Here is a 12242-nt window from a genome sequence, read left to right on the forward strand (position 1 = left end):
TTTTTATTGTTTCCTAAAAATGTTACATAACAGATATATTTTCACATTTTTTAAGAGAAATTACAAATGGTAAAAACTTGGTTGAAGAAGACATCTCTGACTTTTCATTTTCTTTTGGAGACAAATATGCACTTAGATTACACTTTTCATTTGAGGCAGACTAGACTGTGAGACGATTTTTACAGTAAGACAAGTTGGATGCTATTTCTTATGCATTTTACAGCATTATTGGCTTGTTATTATCAGTTCAGATTGTTATTTAGTGCATCACAAGACTGGAAATCTAGCAACTATCAGCAGATGGAGAGAAACATAGAATTAATTAAAAGAGAAAAGGCACTCTAAAGACAGAGAATTCAAGATTCATCATGGCACTAGGAAAAAGATTTAAGGTTATACTAGGTGTACATAAGAAATATCAGCTTACAATAAAGTAACAGACACAGAAGCCTTTCAGACTTTTAGGATGGGGAAACAACAGAGATTTGACCTTGGGACAAGACCTCTGACTCCATAAGGGACAGGAAACCTGGACTGCAGAGCCTGGGAGGGAGCTGCAGTGCATTCCATCTGGGCCCATAGCATGCAGGACTATGGAACAGAGAGGCAGAGGTGCTCTGCAGTTTGGCCAGGACCTCAGAGAGCTGACTGTAATTAAAAAATTTGAAAGACAAGGTACAATCCAGAATGGCAGAAGGACATAAAGCATGAGTCTTTATATAACTTTTTCAAGTAATTGTCTCAAGTTCAGTTCATAAGTCTCTAAATTTTGTTGAATAGGTGTCAGTATGAAACTTAGTTGGCTCACAGATGTTACCCTGAGTAAGACTTTAAAGAATCAGCCTTTTCTTGCAGTCAAAATATCTGATGTTTCACTCTGCAAAACAATAAAGAAATTATATTGAACTGCTCTCAGCAGATCTTTTAAGTCAGTTTTAATAAAAGGAGGACTATAAATACTTGTTCTTGCTCTGCTAAATATATTAAAAGTTCAATTTCTCTCCCCAACATCCTTGCTTCTGGTTTGTTCAGTTCTGCTGGGAAGTTCATCAAAGTGACTGACATTTTCTTTCATTGATGCTGGATTACTATTACAGCAGAAAAGGATATTGTGCCACTCCAGAGGGAAGAAAGATGCACCAGGCATTGTTTAATTAGGCCTTAGGTTCATGGACTCATGGGAAACAGCAAACAATAACTTGCCAGCCATGCCATCCTTCCTCCCTTCGGCATTCTTTTCCCTGTTAGAACATGGATGCGCCCCTTCTGCTGCAGCTGAAACTCTCTGTTGTGTAGTTGGAGGTCAAACACTGCACAAGCACTTTGCTTCCTTACTGTCAGAGATCCAATCTTTTTCCCAGGATTTATGATAGGCATCTCTTTTTTTGCTTTCTAACCTAATTTTTCAGGGATTTACATAGAGGAGTAACTGACAGGCACCACTATTTTAGAAATGATTGCTACTGACCAAGTGAGAGGACGCTGTACCACCCTCCCCTAGAGAAGTCACACTATCCTCCCAGTCAGAGAACCAAATGTTCCTGTGCCTTTCAACAGGGCAACAAGCACAATGCCTACAGCAGGCCCAGAACACCCAGCACTGCCTTAAAGAGCTCATGCTCAAGGACAGGATACACGCACCCAGAGTAGAAGCTGGTTTCGTACACAGACCCTCAAGTTAGGGAATGATACCAGACCCTCCTTGGACTTCTGTTCTTGTAAAAGTGTATTTTCCCCTCAGCACTGTCAGTCTATTTGTCTAGTGTCTTTACAGACAAGGACATTTGTATACACTCAAATTTCTGAGGAATATTGTGTTATTTTCATTCTAAAATAAATCAGAAAATCTCATTTTAAGTGCCATACATTCCCAGAACAGCAAAAGAGATGCATTGACACACACAATTACGCTAGTATATCTACCCATTTTTCTTTAGCTCCCAGAGACTCACCTCTAAATTAAAAGTCATAAATGTGTAATTTAAAATATTTTAAAGGAAACAAAATTTGTTTGGCAAGCAGTGGGTGTTCAAGGTTGGCATTTACTGCATTTCAATTAAACAATACAAAGCTTACAGGGATACACAAAACAAATCTGGCAGCTCTCTTTTTCACCAGTTTAATCTAGCCAGAAAATGTCATTGAAGCATTTCTTATTTTGCAGCATATGATATTCAAGGCCATTAGGAATGGATGACTGGCAATGGCATCAAAAGAAACCTGCTGGAAGTGGGAATGAACATACACTCAGCAAGTTCCTACAAGAGTTAAAGAGTGAGTTATCAATTCAGTCAAGGACAGGAGCTCTTCTTTTGACAAGATAACCAGCTTCATGCAATCTAATAATTGACTGCAATGAAGGTGTTTTTCTTTTCAAGTATAAATATAATTATGTTCCCCACTCTGCAAAGAGAGCTATAAAGAAGAAAACTACCATAAGCTAAAAACTAATTTTATTTATAGTCTTATCTCAGATGTAATTTTCAGTAGAAGATGGAATATTAATCATATTTACATATTTGAGAACACTTGTATTGTTTTAATTTACAGTATTTAGGCATTTTTGGGTGCTGTAGTGGGTAGTTTAACAGCATATTTAGACATTAGGAGCTGGAAAGATTAAAATGCAGGGTTTTCGAAAGGAAGAGCCAGCCCACTGGCTCTCTCACCAGTGGAGAAACACAAACTGTATCTAGCAGGTGCCAAATGCAACAGTTTTGGCTAAGATTTTCATTTAAGAGAGGAACAGTACCACAGCAGACTGTTCCAAAAATATTTGTTATTCAAGTAATTTTTTTCCCCTACCCATTATTTTCTGTTATTAGAAAACAGAATAAAAGGGAGTATCTTCAGTCTTGATGAAAATAACAAGCTTTAGTGCAAAACCTCAGAGAGCAGAATAGGATTCTGAAATTTTTGCCCTTTGTCCGGTGTTCTGAATCTTAGAGAACAACTTAATTTTTACACAGACATCCAGGGTACGTAGCAGATTCTGTTTTCCTCACATATGAAGATGCCCTTTCTGTATTAGGATTCTTCTCTTATTGACAGACAGGCTTCAGCAGCACTTTCTTCATCACTTTAGAGCTTAAATCTTTTCTACACAGACTACAGAAGTTGTATAAAGGTTAAGTGGAATTTCAAAATTTTATTTTGGAATCCCTTTAGGTACATAATATCATATTTGAAAATAAATGAGACAGACCTCTTCTACTGTTTATACTTGTAATAGGCAGATATTCACGCTTCTAAATAGGTGCAACTGTAATTAAACCAGAAAAGTAATAGCAATTTTCATTAATAAGAAAAAAAAAAGAACAAATTCCTTATTTATAAAGCATTGCTATTACTTGAATTACAAATGCTATTTAAACAAGAGACAATCTTGATCAGATCTCCTCTGACTAGGATGTGAAACAGGCAAATGTGATGTCCCATTTGCAGAAAGGCTTTAGCAGGAAACTCAGTTTGACTTTACACAATGACTCAAATACTGGTAGTTCCATTTGTATGTTTGGAAAGTGGTGGCACTGTCTACCAAAACAGAGAAAGTACCTTAAATGGCAGCTGAGTAAACTGAGTCATTGTAGCACATCATCCAGTTTGTTTGATTTGACATCACCTATTGAGAAAGTGCAAAAGCCATGAATTCTGACATTTCCTGCCATGCTTCTATTCCCACTAATTGCTGGGTCAGGTTTTTGGGGTTTTTTTGTCTTTCATTAACATGCCTTGAAGAAACACCTGACTATTATTTCAACAAAAATCACAAAGGAGTGATGAAAGGGAAGTAGGGTATCAACCAGAAAATGAATAAGTAATGAAATTATGTATTTAGTCTTTTCCAGTGAGCAGTCTTCCTGAAGAACAAATGCAATTTGGTAGCCAAATAAAAACTAACCTCTTAACATATCTGAGATAGCATTGCTTGCAAATATTTTTTTTTTCTTCCAAAAGTCTTTTCATTGTCTCAACTGAACCTTTAGTACTGACTGTAAGTGGATGATTCGCCCTCCATCCTTAAGTCACAAGTCATTTAATCAAACTTACAGTATTTTCTGGCACACACACACAGTTACTCCCTGTCACCTTGTTAATTGGAATAGTTAAATAAAGCAAAAAATTATTTTAAATATTGCCATTTAAATCTGTAGCAATGGTAAAATCTATGCCACCACATCTGAGCTGGCTGGTGATCATTTTCACTTGGTGAAAAAGAAGGGCCAGCATTTATTTATCCAGAGTGAAGGTTACTCTATTAACTGCTGTTCTGTGTTGAAGCCCAGCTGAGCAGAAGGACTCACTGCAAGCACTACAACCAAGAGCTGTTCTGGCACTTCCCCTACAACCACTGTTCTTATTCCCAACAAGCTTGTTTCCAGTAAATGGGATATTAATTTAAATTACATGCTTAAAAGAGCAAGTTTACCCCCTCTGCTTGAGCTCAGGCACGAGTTTAAAATAGATTACTCCATTTTTTCTCCCACCTGGAGAAGTCCAGCATAACTTTAGAAACTGAAAATCTGCCTATAAGACTACATGGCTAAAAGGATAAAGTTTTTACACATAGTCCGTTCCTTGGCTTAATTTTTTTTTTAATATATCAACACAGTGAAACAGCAGGAAAAGAACAGAAGTAGAAAACTTCTAATTCAAATTTACACATACAGCAGCTTGCTAGCCTGGCCACCCAGGATGAGCTGTGTGTGGCACCATTGCCCAAGGCTGCAGCACCCTGAAATCTGTGACAGCCATTCTCTTACTGCCACCAGACCAGTCTGCTCCTCATTTCACATCCATTCTACTTCACACCTCACAGAAGTCATGAGGTCTGTTTTTAGATTTTAAAAACGGCCAAAAGCCTGTTATAGTTGGGTTTTACATTATCTGATTATGTAAGCCCATGACTCTAGCACTCTTTAAAACCTCATGTTTTACTCCCCCATGTTGGTACCAATACTGCGATTTGGTATGCTCAGGATGTTGGCAAGAAGGGGAAAAAAAAGGAAAAAGCATCTTTGTTTCTTCTCCATATATTTCTTTTCCATTTTTCTCTTGGAATGCTCCTAATGTAAATAATGTATGCAGGTAACAAATAGATTACATAATTTTCTTACATTGAAAAGAATATAAATTTTCCATTTTTCTTTCTCTAGCTCATCAAATCACAAATAACTGTTTATGTGGAAAATCAATGAAATGATAACTGTTCACAATATTAGAAGATATCTTGACTAGATTCTGAGTTGATATTTCTATGAGTTCTGCACATTATTGTCTGTAAGCAGGTTCAAAATATTTGTTATGTTTAACAAGGTAAGTTAAACTGTGTTTAAGCTACCAGCAGGTAGCATGCACATACACCTTAAATCACCACAAGTAATTATGGTAGCCTAACAAAAATGATTGGCATATGCTTCCTTTGTAATATCTGGCAATAAATGACAAAGAATCTCAAGGGAAATTATGTAACAGATTTGTGAATCTGGATCCTTTTTCATAATTAATAAAAACAGCAAGATAGGATGAATTTCTCTTTAAAAGCAATCATTAAAAATTGACTGTAGCAGAGAGAATAAGGAAGAAATAATGAGATTTTAGCTTGCATTTTAGTTGCATTTTTTGTGTTAATAACTTACGAGTGGCTCTAGAAATCTATTTATCTTTTTGTTAGATTATATCACATGTGCCCATCAGTTAACTACATATCTCTATATATATATCTATATGCACACATAAAACTGATAATGTAGGGTTTAATTTAATCTTAATTGTTTGCATGTCACTCTTATAAAACTAGCAGTGTGAAAAAAGCAGCCCTCACCCTGAAACTACCCACCATTCTAGAAATACATCACAGCAGCCTGAAGACAGAGAATGAACCAGTACACAAAAAGTACCACTCATCTGCTCACAGAAAGCCACATGTAACACCAGAGCTTGGGGAAGATGGTTTTGGCTTCCTCAGTTGAAGCCCACACAGCTCAGTCTCAGAGACTCAAATCTGCAACCATCAGGGCTCAGAGTGTGACATGGAACTCCCTGTATCATTCACCAAAATCTTGACCAGGAAAGTTCCGCACATGCACTGCAGAGGTTTCCATCTTCCAAAATCAGAACCGTTTTCTAAAACTGAGAAAAGAGTATCCCCAAAGACATCCCTGAATGCATAAATCAAGGCAGCAAACGAGAATAGACGTGGGACAAATCTATTTTTCCACTCAAAAATTCCATTCAACAATTTTTAAAAGAAAACTTTGACGTGAAGGAGCCTTAGAAAAAGACTTAGAGCTGCATCTCTTTTAGAAGAATTCTGGGAAACACCCCCACTGCAGATGGCACCACCCTGTCACTGCCAACTGACTATAGAGCAGTATCCCCAGCAGCAATGACAATATTTTTTGAGTCATGCAAATCCTCACACATTAAGTGCCCTGGGAACACAAACAGGAACTTCTGTAGCATGGGCACCCTCCTTGATTTGCCTAGGCGAGCTTCCAGTGGCTGGTCCTGAACAGCCTGCAGGCCCACACATCATTGCTGCCAGGACTAATGCATAAGGGGACACCGTGTCTGACTTAGCACACTCTTCTCAGAATTACTGGGCCTTTGGGAAGTAGCTATGCAAATACCAGCACAATATATGGGTAGTGTGTGGACATGATGTATGTAACACTGAGAGGTTACTGTGGGTTACACAATGCACGGGTTCACACAATTCATGATGTTCACTCAACTGCTGCTATGAATGTTAATCAGATATTCGGTCTCCAATCCACATCAGGACTAATTAAAAAGTGTTATTTACTGTAGAGTGTAAGCTTGCTCAGGCAACTGCCTGACATTAATCAGCCCTTGAATGTTGGAATTTAAACTAAAAATATGCAAAAAATTTATGAGTAATGCCAGTTTTGTTTAGTGTCACACACTATTAAATCAATGAGGACTAAATGAGCCTTTATTCAAAGATACTTACAAAATAAATAACTGGTTTTCTGGAGTTCATTACTGCTTTCAAAATTTTCTGTTACTGTAAAAGTCAGGAAATTTTTCCTGAAAGTTCTAGGAAATGTTGCTTGTTTACTCCTACTAAATTATTTAAGCCCCATAGAAAGACACCCATAACGATCTAGGGACAAATGTCACCTTGAGATTTCCATTTTTCCTGGAATGGAAATGAATTTTGTGAAAATTCTGAAGTATTTACAGATTTTTATTAATTTTATTGAGTATTGTGGTATTTCCTGTCTAAATCTCTTTTGCATGAGGACAGATATTTTCATACAGTCTATAGCAATAGGATAAGGGGTAATAATTTTAAACTAAAAAAGGGGATATTTAGGCAAGACTTAAGGAAGATTTTCTTATACAGTTATACTGGTAAAACACTGAAACAGGTTATGTGATGGATGTCCCATCTCTGGAAACATTCAAGGTCAGACTGGACCTTGAGACACATGGTTTACTGGGAGTTATCCCTGGTGGGAACTAGACGACCTTTAAAGATCCTTTCCAATTCAAATCCCTCTATGAGTCTACAGCACTGGAACAACCTGAATGTAAGTCTCATCCTAGAGGGAGTTCTGCTATGACAGTGTCCTGGTTTCATCTGGGCAGAGTTCATTAATTTCTCCTCAGTAGCTGTTACAGTGCTGTGTTTTGGATTAGGAATGAGAATGGTGTTGATAACACACTGATGATTTGTTTTTTGCTAAGTCATGTTTATCCTAAGTCAAAGACTTTTCTTTTTGCCTCATGGCTTGCCAGTGAAAAGGTCAGCAAAAGAAACTGGGAGGGAGCACAGTTGGGACAGGTGACCCAGGAAGCCAATTGTGCCCTGGGTTGCATCCCCAGCAGTGTGGGCAGTAGGTCAAGGGAGGTGCCAGAGGGATATTCCACACCACAGACCGTCATGCTCAGTAGGCAAACTGGGGGGAGTTACCCTGAAGAGTGGTTGATCTGGTTTCAGGAAGGTGGGGTCTTTACTGGACTTTCATGCGTTGTAGTTCTAAATAAAGTTTGTGGAAACATGAACACAAATATTTAAAACAGACTTTGTACTTATTACTTCTCAGTTTCACTTGAAAGAATATAAATTTGTGCAACAACAAGTCAGAAAATAAATTGTAGAATGCATAAAAATGATCATAACTGCAATAATTAAAAGAGCATAAACAGATTACATAAAGATCACTACAGCAGAACCACAATTGTTTCCTATTTTAAAATCATATTTACCTGCTTTTAATTAGCTCAAATCAACCTACAATAAGTTGAGAAGATATCAGTAATCAAAAATGCATTTTGAAATTTATTTTTTTTAATAATAGTTTGCTGTTCATTCAAATATGTGTTCTCCTTCCTACATTTCTTGGTTCACTGACATTTCAGGAAAACTTTATCACAAGAGTTCCAGTGTAAAGTAACTTGATTTTGAGTAGACTGTAAATAATTTAAAACTCATACATTTAAATGCATGGGAACCAAATCTCTTGCAGTAATCTAGCTTGTGTTAATTAAGTCCTCCTTTAAATTACTATAATGTTTATAATCAAAGCTCACAATTTTGCAAAATATGTGCTGTCTCAGCTAAAAAAAATATGCTGAGTATACTTCTATTTAGACAGCTATGAGATTATATAGTGCTTCAGACTCTTAAAGGACATTTCTTATACACCTAAGTACAATCTTAAGATCGCGTTTAATGTGCACGTGGTTTCACATCCATGCAGAAAATATGGTAAGACTCACTTCATGGAAAGAGAAAACTGGATTACTTAAGCACTGTAAAAGAGTAGAATCCAGAAACCAGCAGAACAAGAGACTGGTCAGTCTTCCTTCAACAAAAAAAAAAACTACCTTGAAGATCATATAGTTCTGATCCCCCTGCTGTGGAGAAGGATACTCTTCACTAGATCAGGTTGCTTAGAATCCCATTCAACCTGGCCCTGAACACTCGCAGGAATGGTCCCTCTACAACTTCTCTGGGAAACCTGTTCCAGTGCTTCAGCACCCTCACAGTGTTTTTTTTCCTATTATCTAATGTTAATCTTCCCTATTTCAGCTTAAGGCCATTCCCTTCTTGTCCTATCACTACACACCCCTGCAAAAAGTCCCTCTCCAGCTTTCCTGTAGGCTCCCCTTAGGTATTGCAAGGCCACAATTAAGTCATCCCAAAGCCTTGTCTTTTCCAGGCTGAACAATCCTCTTAGCCTTTCACTGTGGGAGAGGTGCTCCAGCCCTCTGATCATCTGTTGGACTCCCTCCAACATATCTATGTCCTTCCTGTGCTGGGATCCCAGAGCTGGCTGCAGCTCTGCAGTGGGGTCTCACCTGAGCACAGCAGAGGGGCAGCATCGCCCCTCTTGGCCCTCTGGCTGCAGCCCAGGACACACTTGACTCTCTGGGCTTCAAATGCACACAGCTGGCTCATGTCCAGCCTCTCACCACCAGCACCCCCAAGTCCTTCTCTGCAGGGCTGCCCTTAATTTTTGCAACCCCCAACCTGTATTGACATGAGGGGTTGCCCCAACACAGCTGCAGAACCTTGCACTTGGACTTGTTAAATTTCATGAGATTCCCATTGTCCCACTTCTCAGGCCTGACCAGGTCTTCCTGGATGGCATCCTGATCTTCAGGTGTGTGACCTGCACCACTCAGTTTGAGGTCATCCACAAATCTGCTGAGGGTGCACTCGATCCCTTTGTCTGTGCCATTAATGAAGATATTAAATAACAGTGATCCACTAAAAGAAGCTGGAGAGGCCTGGGATAAAGCCAGCATGTGGCAGATGCACATGCAGAAGGACGTGTTCCTTCACCCAGGAGTTAGCAAAGCTGCGGAACCTGTTGCCAACAGAAGGCTGCAGATGCTAAAAGTGACTTGAATTCAAAGAGTTACCAAGAAACTCACAGAAGAGACATTCACTGAAGCTTATTAAGCACCAAAAACAAGTAGTGGATCAGAAAGTCTTTGAGTTGCAATTGCTAGAGCCTGTGAGATTATGGGGAAAAAACCAAATTACATGCGTGCTCGACTGATAAATATTTTCTTAATATTCTGCTTTTGGACCTTGCTGAAGACACCCAGAACAATAATCTTTTTTTTTTTTTTTTCTCATATGTTTTTTATATATTTGGGAAGACCTTTCCTATATTTGTAGGTGAAATCTGGAGCTGACAGTAGTTTTTAGCTAAGGGTCCTAACCTAAGGCAGCATTCTGGCCTAGTTTTGGCACACCTTTACTTGTGTCCTTCAAACTGCCTTTAAGGATGTCACATTTAGGGACCATATGTAACTTTTTAAGTATATATATTCCAGTGTTCCAGCAAAATCCATCTTGAATACTGCATTCACTTTGACAAACTTCTATTCTGTCAGAACTTCCAACACATTCACATTTTTTTTCTAATTTCTCAACAGCTTCTCCAAGCGACAGAAATTGAGAAAATTTCTTGAGTTTTTTAAAAATCAGTAGTTTTCAAATAGGCAGCCAAATTAAAATAAAGTCTCACTGTTAAATACCCAATATACATCACAGTAATTCCTTTTAGTATTCTAATTATTTTGTGCAACAGAGCCAAAATGTAGCCCTTTAAAAAAACCCCAAAAACCAATATTATCTTGCCTTACTAAATATGAAACAATAACAAGAAAATGACATATTGGAACTTGAGTATTCTCAAATCTGTAATACTAAACTCTGGAATTATAAATATTCACATTTACATAATAATTTGAAAATCTTTTGACAGCAAACTACTGTGCCAATCTCCTTCTTGAAAGCAGGATCTTAAAACTTGAGGTATTAAGTAGATGAAAATAACCAAATGTAAGAAAACCCAAGTTTTATGTCATCCCTCCCGTCCTGAAGTTGTCCCAAATCTGACATCTGAGTATCTGTTCTATTCAATATTCATTCAGAAAAAAGGAGACTATGAACGAGGTTTGTTTCATTCACCATATGAGTTCTAACAAATTCATGTTACCTATTATGAGGCTTTGAAGAATTATAAATTTCAACTGCTTGTGCCAATGCCTCTCAAAGACAAACTTCCCTCACAGCTACTAACTGGCAATAGCAAAGTGCTTCAGAAGAAAGCAAACTCATCCCTTCTACACAAAAGCCCTCTCCCCCTCCAGAAACCACCTACAAATCATAGTTCTCATCAGTCAGTGGAAAATAAATATATAGCCAGCCAGCATTTTAATTTCTACAAGAAACAGCCCACCAACATGCAACAGCCAAAAAAAAAAAAAAAAAAAACCCAACCAAAAAAAACCCCAAAAAACCCCAAACAAACAACAACAACAACAAAAAAAAAAAAAAAACTAACAAAAAGGTGGAAGAAAACAAGGAACCAAAGAGAATTTGAATTGTTTGGAAATTACTACAACAGACACAAGGCTCTCCTGGACACAGTGTGATATCTTTCTGACAGCTAATCCACTAGCTGTGTGAGAATATTGTACTTAAAATACTAACATGCATGGTGCTACAACATTATGATACAAATGTTTAATTGGCCTTTATTAGTATTAGCATTTTCTAGTAAGCCTCTGGCATCTGAAGACTTCAAAGCGTACAACCATGTTTTCCTATGCTCAGAACACGTGCACAAGAAGCAATGATCACTGCCTTGAAAAGTCCAAAATCTAATTTCAAATCACATGAGTTTTCTGATGGCTTACTGTTCTTTGATGGAAGCATATGTTCCTGAAACCCAGCTTTTGGCCTTGTGTTCCTGTCAGTACTGAGAACTCTGTTTGCAAGTAAGAGGCCTATTTTCATGACTGTGATGATTCCAAGCCAGTTGCATGAAGGATCCTATCTCAGTAACTGCAAGAAATCAGGATGTTTTCCCTTGGATAAGAACTCACTCCAGTTTGAAGTCCAAAGCTTGCACACAATATTTGTATGAGAGTCACTTTTTAAGTTAATGTATAGAATAAGTTTTACAGTATTTCATTCATACCTGAACACACTAATAGAGTCCAATTGATCTTTCACATTTTCTGTAGAACAATAACCCAAGTGAGAGAATGAAATAATGTGGTTCATGGCTTGACCATCGTTGTGAAGGACTTTTGGCCTATTATGGCAGATCTGTATCAAGAAGCTGCAATGACCAAAGCCCACCCTTCTCTGAATAAGCCTCCTGATAGGAACTTTGGACTATGAGTCGGCCACTATGTGGGAGTTTGAGATAAAAGAAAGGCAATGCTATTGCCAATTATCTCAG

General features: G+C 37.9%; 1 protein-coding gene and 1 long non-coding RNA gene across 17 annotated transcripts in view; both read right to left on the minus strand.

Annotated features, from left to right (window-relative positions):
* DMD (dystrophin) overlaps window positions 1-12242 on the minus strand; it is a 1135802-nt gene that overhangs the window by 780624 nt on the left and 342936 nt on the right. The window lies entirely within an intron of this gene.
* Window positions 1-12242, minus strand: part of LOC121470894 (uncharacterized) — a 69869-nt gene continuing 57627 nt past the window's right edge. The window contains exon 2 of the long non-coding RNA XR_005982172.2: window positions 1-12242. This exon is cut by the window's right edge and continues 33003 nt beyond it. This is a non-coding gene — a long non-coding RNA (uncharacterized lncRNA).

Source organism: Taeniopygia guttata, chromosome 1, assembly GCF_048771995.1.
Source record: "Taeniopygia guttata chromosome 1, bTaeGut7.mat, whole genome shotgun sequence".
NCBI lineage: Eukaryota > Metazoa > Chordata > Aves > Passeriformes > Estrildidae > Taeniopygia > Taeniopygia guttata.